The sequence below is a fragment of the Chaetura pelagica genome, unplaced genomic scaffold (assembly GCF_000747805.2).
Source record: "Chaetura pelagica isolate M959 unplaced genomic scaffold, ChaPel_1.0 scaffold108, whole genome shotgun sequence".
Taxonomy (NCBI): Eukaryota; Metazoa; Chordata; class Aves; order Apodiformes; family Apodidae; genus Chaetura; species Chaetura pelagica.
The window spans coordinates 4,930,755-4,940,151 of NW_009970718.1; positions in this window are offsets into that span (position 1 = coordinate 4,930,755).

Here is a 9,397-nt window from a genome sequence, read left to right on the forward strand (position 1 = left end):
TGCTGGGACAAGCCAGTCTGGTTTTGAAGTTTTGTTTAGCCAAGTCATTCAGTGGAAGTGTTTTGTTATCAGTAATTTAAATTATTCATCTACAAAGAAAAGAAAATAAAGACAAAATTGCCCAAAGTTTCATTGATCTGTTAGGACTTATTTATGCCAGTTACTTTACATCATAGGAAGGAGATTAATCTTTGCCCACTGTTGAAAGCAAGTATCTAATTACATGAAGATGATCATATAAAGCTGAAACTGCTTTATATATGAAACTGTTTTGACTGTTATTTCCATCATAACCAACCATTAACATCACAAATGGTTGGTTGATCACAAGGACAGGGATGAGGCTTGTCAGAGTTATTTTGATGACTCAAAGTCCAGAGCAGACATTAGTCTTACAAATAATGTGAACAATATACAGTGAAGCTAGTGTAGCAGTAGGTATCTTCATAGAAGAGTATGGATGATGCTAGAGGGCTTAATCCCTGGAGATGCCTTTGATCTGACTACCCCTTTTGTTCTTTTTCTCCTTCGAACCAGAGAATCATAGAGTGGTTCAGATTGAAAGTGACCTTCAAAAGTCACCTAGTCCAACCCCCTTGATGAGACCACAAAGAGCACAGGTTGAAAAATCATTAAAAATTTCGTTTTCCCCTCTTAATATGTGTAGGTTCCAGAGCAAGAACTAGAAGTCCTTTCAATCCAATGAATAGGAGAACAGTGACATTCTCTGTTCCTGCTTTTTCTCAGCATGTGAAATCTTCTGAGGCTGTTAGTGGTAAACAGCCAGTAATCAGGAGTATCTGTCATTCAGTTGGGATTTCTTCAGTCAATAAGGTCATATATATGTGATAATTTTAAACATTTGTGCATGTCAGAATGCATAAGAAGGTTCAGAGCTGAAGGAATTTTTTTGCATGAGGAACCTAAGTGTGAAGAGGAGGGTTATCACCTTGGGCTGGTACACCTTTGTTCTTTGGTGTTCCTACACTATAGAAACTTAGGCTGATGTGTGAAAGTGAGTCAGAAAGCTTATGACTAGGGAACTTGACTGATCAAGACCAAATGAGAGACCTTGATAATGTGGCAAATGAGATGGAGAAGTGTGCTGCAACTGATACAACAAAAATAGATTTGAAGATGTTGAGATAGGAGTGAAAAGTAAAAGTGTACCAGAGGAATCTTTCCCTTTTGAATTTTTACTGCAAAATGCCTAGGATCTTCACTCCTTTTTCTTCCCTTTGTCATCCATCTTCTCTAGTTCTCACTAAAACACTTCTCTTTAACCTCCTGCTCTTTGATTACAGTGCCCTTGTTTTTCCACTCTGAAAGTATGATCAACATGCCTGGGAATGCGTGGTGCAGACTATTGGCTACAGCCCCTGTCTTATTTTGGCTACAGAAACTACTGTTAATTCTTACATTCCTCTCCTCTTTCTCCCTAATGAACACAAACCACTTTGAAATTTATTAAATTAATTAATGATACCACAAGAGTTCTGCCTAATTTTGCTTTATTAAGGGTTTAGATTAATTTCAGCTTGGGCTAGAGGCTGAAGTTATCTGTCAGGGTCAGGTAAGTCAGAGCTTTTAGCTTCGAACTTTCAGCTTCTAAAAGCCAAGAATCATCTGCTTTGGTGGGGAAAGAAACCCGCTAGCAAACAAAAAAACACTGTCCTTTGTATAATGTACAAAAACATGAGAGCTTTGCTCTCATGGACAAACAAAAATGAGGCTCAGCTTCTGATAGTCATATATTCTCTTTTCCTCAACTGTCTCTGTTCTTGTCTGCTTGCATGAGAGAGTCCAAGCACAGTGATATGTTCTCAGTCCTTTATAAACACATCAAATGTTGAATGTGCAGCAAAGTTCAGAACACTGTCAATGGCAAGTGCCTAAGATCCTTAGAACAGTTCAGGTTAACAGGCAGTTCTTAGTCACTTTAGACCAGTTTTTCAGAAGAGCTCACTTCTTGCATAACCTTAACTGTATATAAGATTTTGAGCAGTGCTAAGAAACTAAGAAACCAGGCTGCCAAAGATACTTGCCAAGGTCTAAACTTCTCACATAATGGCCACTTAATCTGATCCTAAACAGGATGAGCTTCTCTTGAGTATATAATTCTGAATCTTCCAGGTTTCATAAATATGGTGACCTTCAAGATTTCTCTGATGAGAGGGAGAAATTCACTCATTAAGAATGAATCTTGACTTTGAATACTAGGCTTACTTTCATATCTTGGCATGAACTGAAATTTTAACTTGAAAATAATTTCTTAGCAATTCTCTAGAGGCATAAGTGTATAGTTTCTATGCCTAGGCATGCTAAGCCTTGGCAATTCTGGTTTTATTTATCTGGACTGGGTTCTATTGTATTCGCTTAGGTCATATTATCCTGCTTGTATATTGCATGTAGTTTGTTTTTTCAAGAGGTATATTAAACTGGGCTAGCAGAGGCATGATTTCCATTACTTCCTTCACATGAAAGAGTAACACAGGGAGACCTAACCAAACTCGCCAACTATGGGTTGGTTGCAGTGACATAACAGATCATGGTAGTGACTGCTAGAAGAGTTTGCTCTGATTTAACAAATAATCATTATACCCTTATTATGCTTACCTTTTCGTGCTATAAATAGTAAAGGATTAGTTACCTTTAATTACTCTGAAGCATAATTTTAAAAGTATTTTAGGATAGATATTCAGGAAAAAAAATTAAATTAAAAGGAAATTCTTAAACACCATTAAGGTTTTAAAGAGTTCTAATGTTTTTACAAAGTTTGAGCAAATGACACCCCTGTGTTTTCCAAAATAAAGCAAAACAAACTAAAATACCCTCAAACTTTTCCCATATCCGCTTAAGCAATCTTCATTTTCTTGAAAAATAACCTCATAGTTAAAAGCTGAGCCTGAAAAGGCAAGGTTGGGGGATGGGAAAGAAGACTGTTTAAGAAACATTTTCTTCTGTGTATTCAGACCTGCATTAAGTGCTTGGCCTGTCTACCAATCCGTAAACATAGTCAAAATGCCCCAAGGTATTAAAACTCAATGTGTCAGCAAATACTAGAGTCAGGTGTTTAGTGCTCTGGATATGTGGATGCTTGAGATTTTGCCAGGCACCACTGAACAGCTTTCATCTGTGCATGGTTTATAGTGTGACAAAACATGCTGAATAAAAACAATGATGGAAACAACACAATAAATAGTCTTTCTCTCTCTCAGCTGGGCTTCAGACTGATGTAATTCTTATTGCCCATAGCAGCATAGTGATCTCAAAGTACTTTTCATTTGGCTGTGAATGGTTCAGCCTGCACAAACTGTCAGCATTGATCTTACAGTTGGGTTTCGAGAATTTACTCTTTGGAATCATGAACAATTTTTCTACTTTCCTTAACTCAGTATGCAAAAAAAATCTTTCCAGCCAGCTGCAAACTTCCTCACAGTTCTTCATTATCTCCAGATTCCCAAGCAGCCTTTACTATCCCAAACTCTTTGGAGTTTATGGCTCTCACCCTCCATACACATTATTTGCAAAGGTTCTGAAAACATCTTTCTCAGTTTCCTCTCTTGGCTGTAGAGACCAGCTGGCTGCAATCAAATGACCATGCCTGGGGCTACTTTGAGCATCGTGGAAGGAAAAGAGGAAGTCAAACGTTTGTGAACAAGTGTCAAGAAAACTTTAAACAACTAATGTGTGAATGAAAGTATAGAGATGCTAAGTGAAAACCACTGTCATTCTAAAAGATTTATACCCTCCTTGAGATAAAAATCACTATATATTTCCCTTTTCCTTCTAGTCTTCCCTTGGTATCTCCTATTAGCTAAAGTATCAGAAAAAGGCAATAAAAACTACATCTATCTGAAAATAACGTAAGTTTTCCCAAGGGTTGGGGGAAGGCCACAGAACTGAGAATGAAAATGGATATGGCAGACAGCTAAATACAAAGAAAGAGAGGCTTATAGATTCATAGGGGAGCAACACCAATCAGTCTGGTTTTGTTAGATAACAGGGGCCCAACTGACCTTTGCTGGACACACCATTGCAGTTTAGATGGATTTTAGTTATGATTTAGTATTTCCATTCTTCTTAAAAAGTTGTTTATAGAAATTGCTTATACTTCTAAATCACAGATATTTTTTGAAACATTTTTGGTACTGGGGAAGGGCTTTTGTGTATGGAACCTCTTTTGGTCATTTAAAAGCAATCTGTAGGTTCAGCATATACCTTTGAGAAATAGTTTATACAGACACATCCTCGTCTGTCAATTCTGCTGTAACAATGTTACAGCTGGAAAAAGAATGGAAGTGGCAACCAGGAATAGTAATACCTTAAACCACACAGAGTAGTCACCCACGATCACTTGTCAAAGCTCCAACATTTTGAAGAATTGCAGTGGAAGTGACTATAATCCAGCCTGGATAATGTGGTGAGTTCTATTCCAGCTTTGTTTGCTGTCTGCGCAAATACATACCTCAGCTTGCTGCAACTGAGAAGAAAGCAGTGAGAATAAGCAGAGGTGTAGAAAACGGAGGTTTTCCCAAAATGTGTAGAAAATTTGAACAAAAGTAAGAGTTTTCTACCTTGACAAAGTCAGGATGGAGCCATGCATGTGTTTGAAAATTTTTAAATTTAGCTGCAAGAAAGAAAGAAATCAGCAGTTGATTGTGTATTTGCATAGGCATGGAGAGGTGATGGGCTGAGATTTTAGCAGTAACTGTTCAGAACAGAGGCAGGGGGACAGAACAGTTTATCTTGTGGTACAGGAGTAGATTTCCTGGACATATTATGAACTCTTTTTCAATGGAGATCCTTACATACAGACTACATAATTTTCTGTGCAGTCTGTTTGATGTATCTATCCCTATGGTTTGATCAATGCTTATGAATCTTATATGTGGTGAAAGAGTGAAAGTCACAAATTCTCTACCTGACTTGGTTACCTCTTACTTAAGTCTGGGTTTTTGTTGGTTGTTTTTGTTGTTATTTTTTGTTGGGTGTTTGTTTGTTTGTTTGTTTTAGGTGTTGTTTCTTGTTTGTTGGTTTGGTTTCTATTATTATTTATTATCCTGATTTTTTAGTGATAAAACTGGCAGAGAAAATAAAATACAGGGAAACCATTCACACTGTCATGTGTACTACTTCTCCAGCCTACCATTTTTGTATTTATGTTTAGTGTAGTAGGTAGACTTGCACTCATAAATCATGGAATCATAGAATCATAGAGTGCTTTGGAGTTGGAAGGGATCTTTAAAGGTCATCTAGTCCAACCCTTTTTGCAGTGAGCAGGGACATCTTCAATGAGATCAGGTTGCTCAGAGCTCCATTCAACCTGACCTTGAAAGTTTCTAGGGATGAGGCACCTACCACCTCTCTGGACAACCTGTTCCAGTGTTCCACCACTCTCACAGTAAAAATTGTCTTCCTTCTATCTAGTCTGAATCTACCCTCTTCTCGTTTAGAACCCTTGTCCTATCACAACAGACCCTACTAAAAAGTCTGTCCCCATCTTTCTTATAAACCCCCTTTAAGCACTGAAAGGCTGCAAAAAGGTCTTCCTGGGGCCTTCTCTTCTTCAGGCTGAACAACCCCAGCCTTTCTTCATAGGTGAGATGCTCCAGCCCTCTGATAATTTTTGTGGTCCTCCTCTGGACTTACACCAACAGGTCCATATTTTTCTTGTGATGAGGACTCCAGAGCTGGATGAAGTGCTCTAGGGTGAGGCCTCACCAGAGCAGAGTAGAGGGGGAAAATCACCCCACTCAACATGCTTTCCACATTTTTGATGAATACGTAGCACTGCTAAATTAGATTAGCGCATCAGTACTATCATCTATACTTGAAAAGAACGCAGATGCATTAAAAATTTCAAGCAGTCCTGAAGATGAGAATATAAAGCTTATGTAGGTTAAGAGGAGCTCAATTTTTGGTGGACTTCTTTTTTTTTCATAGAAGACAGTCCCTATGTTCAGGTGATACTGAGGAAAGCTTTGATACTGAAAAAGAAGAAAAAGTATTACAAAGCCTAGCAAGTAAAGCTCAGACGAGGCAAATGAATGTTAAAGGAAAGTGTTTTCCCAGTTAAAATTGAAAATAGGTGACAGCAGAAAGGCAGGAGATGTGGAACCATTAGAATAAGTCTGCAGTGATTTCTTAAGGACAAGAAGTGAAACGTCTGGAAGAAAATCTGTGAGTGAGGACATCAGAAAGGACAGAGGAGTGAGGTGCTCAAAATAGTCCTTTTGGCCTTGACATCTAATTCTGTATTTCAGAGAACTCTCCTCTGCTTTGCATTCTTCTGTACGAGAATATACAATTTGCATTGCCCTCCGAAATTATGGCAATAACTGATTAAGCACAACATGCTTGAGAGTTTGAGGCTCCTAGAGGAAATTAATAATATTTTGCTTCCCTTTACAAGTGACGTATGTATTTTTAAGGTTCTTTGTGTGTCCCTATCTTAGTTTGAAGCTGCAGTGAATGGACAGTTTGTATAAGATAGGTCAGTTTAAAATTCAGAAAAGATACAAGGAATCTTAATTGGCTGGCCAGGGTTGGTCCTCATGCCAGACATTAAACTAGTTGTCAGGTCTCAGATAAAAAATACATTCTCTTTTAGCAGACCAGATGGGCTTATGGGTTTTTGTTATTGTTGTTTCACTGTTTTGTGTTTGTTATTGAGGAGAGGTTGTTTATTTACTTGTGATTTTCCTTTCCTTTGTGGCATGGAATGTGATTCATCTTGCTCAGATCATTTGACCGTTGCTTACTTAATGAACTTCTCGATGCTCAGAAGCCTCAGGCTCTGGTGGAACCTGGGTCTTTCCTGGTTGTTGCTGGGAAAGAACAGTTGTTTCAGCACTCAAAAGATTAAATGCTTTTGTTTAAGTCAGTTTGTTGGCTATCTGGGTGGAAAGGGTTGTGAATACAGGAGGTTGGAATACATGATCTAAAGGCCTTAACTGGTCTTAAAACTTACAGATTAGGAAAGCCATTAGCAATTTTATGTTTAGTTTTTCTTTGAAATGCCTTTCTTTTCTCTATTTATGTTGTATATAATTTTATTTTTTTAAAGGAATAAAAAATACTGCAGGTGAAAGCTCTGAAAATACGGGTAATATAATTTCAAAGAACTTGCTTTAGATATTCTTTAGGACAGACTAAATCTGTCAGCAACTTAATGGCCATCCTGATTTCACATTATGTTGTCCCATACAACACATGCATGAAAAAAATATTTGTATTATGTAACTCTGAAATGAAATATTTATACAATCTGCTTCCCTCATTGGTTACTTAGTTTTTTAGTCTCCTAATTATATTAAGTTTAGCTGTCAAATGTGTGTTACTAAATTTGATCTGTAGCATTAAAAAACAATAACACATTTTTTTTTTTTAAAAATCAAATATGTACAGAAAAAGACAGACTTGAACAAGAAGCTCACTATCTGTTTAGAAGTCTAAACCTCTTCCCACTCCAAGGCCAAAATACAAGGATTCAAAGGCCTCACAGATAGAATTTTGTGCAGTGGTCTGTGTTTGCACATATTCATTAAGCTCTTTCTCCAATACCATACATTTTGTATAAAGAAGATTGGACAGTTTGAAATAATTGAAAGTGCCTTGATACAGTTTCATGTAACTTACATACAAAAATAAAAGCACTAATTAAAATATACACAGCATTTTTTGTTGGTTAATGGCTGCACAGAAAGCACTGTATGTTCACACCTATAAAACACACAAGAAAGTGGTTCAGAACTTATGAACTGGATATGTCTCTCCAAAAAAAATGTGAAATTGTTCACTCAATAACTGCAGAAATAAAATTAATGTTATTTCATTTTATTGCTGCAAAAAGTGTATCTATATTCTATGTATAGAATACTCATACCTATTCAAACACACATGTATATGAAACTCATAGCAATGACAGATATTTTCCCATTGCCTGTATAATTTTTTTCAATGCTGTAGGCATCATTTTAAAGATGCAAATATGCTGCAGCTGTACTTTGCCATAAAGGGTCTTAGTTAAATGTGCTTCCTTGCATGACTATTTTATTTGGAACAGTTTTTGTCACCAAATCCATTTTTTCTTTCTTTTTTCTTAACTTTAGATAAGAGAAATGCAGAATGCAAAAAACTTTTATTTAAATTGAGAGAGTTGCGTCATTACAGCAAAAATATTATTAGGGTTTTATTTTACTTTTTCAGTCTTAATGTTTGATGAAATGTCCAAGTCATTAAAGCCCTTCAAGTGAGAGGCTGCAGAGTATGTAGCAGCCTGGATGACACTGAGTTCTGTTCTACAATGCACCAGTATATTGTTTTGAACACAGGTCTTTATTTTTAATTCTCTCCACAGCATCAAGAAATAGAAAATACCAGCATGGGAAACTTTGGGTAGCATGAGATACTAGCAATACATTGATGAACCAAAATATTCAATTTGCTGTAGCCAAAGTGAATTTCATTTGAGGAACTATATTTAATTTATACTTTATCACATTGTTCCTTCCCTGATAGATAATCAAACTGTCTTTATTTATTTTTTAAGAAATACTTCAGATCTGTAAAAACATAACAGTTCTGTTCCTTATCTGCACAGAGATCCCTTTACACTTCCTTGGCTATAAATGCCATTTATAGCCCACACTGCTGAAGTGCTTTAATGGATTTTGGATAAAAGTGAGGATAAGGCCCATATTGCTAAAAACGGAGATAGAGCATGAAATGATGGTGAACTATGCAACCACACACCTCCACCTATGGACATGCATAGTCTAAATGAACCTACAGAGAATCAAAAACTGGTGGAATTTACAAGCTGGGGGGAAAAAAAAAAAACAAAACAACCAAAAAAAAAGACTAAAAAAGACTAAGTAAGGAGATGGAAATTAAAGCAAATTTACACTTTCCTTGCCCTTCACACTAGTTATTTTTCCTGTTACCAGGATGCAGGATACACCATCATATGCTGAGATTTGCACTTTTTTATTCTGATACCTGTTTCCTTCCTCTTATACATTTATCTTTCCTACTAAGATCACACTTTAAAAGCTTTCTTTCCTTCCTGTTCTTCTAAACAATACTAACAACAGCACTATCACAGGACATGTCTTCTTTCACTGCTCTACCCCAGTGCCAGTAAAGGTTTATTTAATCTCCTGGTAGAGATGGGACCGCATGAGGCTCTTACTCTATTCAGGAAAAGTTAATGGTTCCCTGCAAGACTGTATAACTCAGTTCACTTATATTAGGAATAGTTTGATTCTTGTAACACCCAGGCACTGTAGCTCTGGAAAAGGCATTCATTGTGTCTTTCTGCTTCTTGTTTAGTGAGTGGGATTATGCAAAAACGGAATGTGAAAAGGGATTTGAAATGCACTTTTAAACTTCT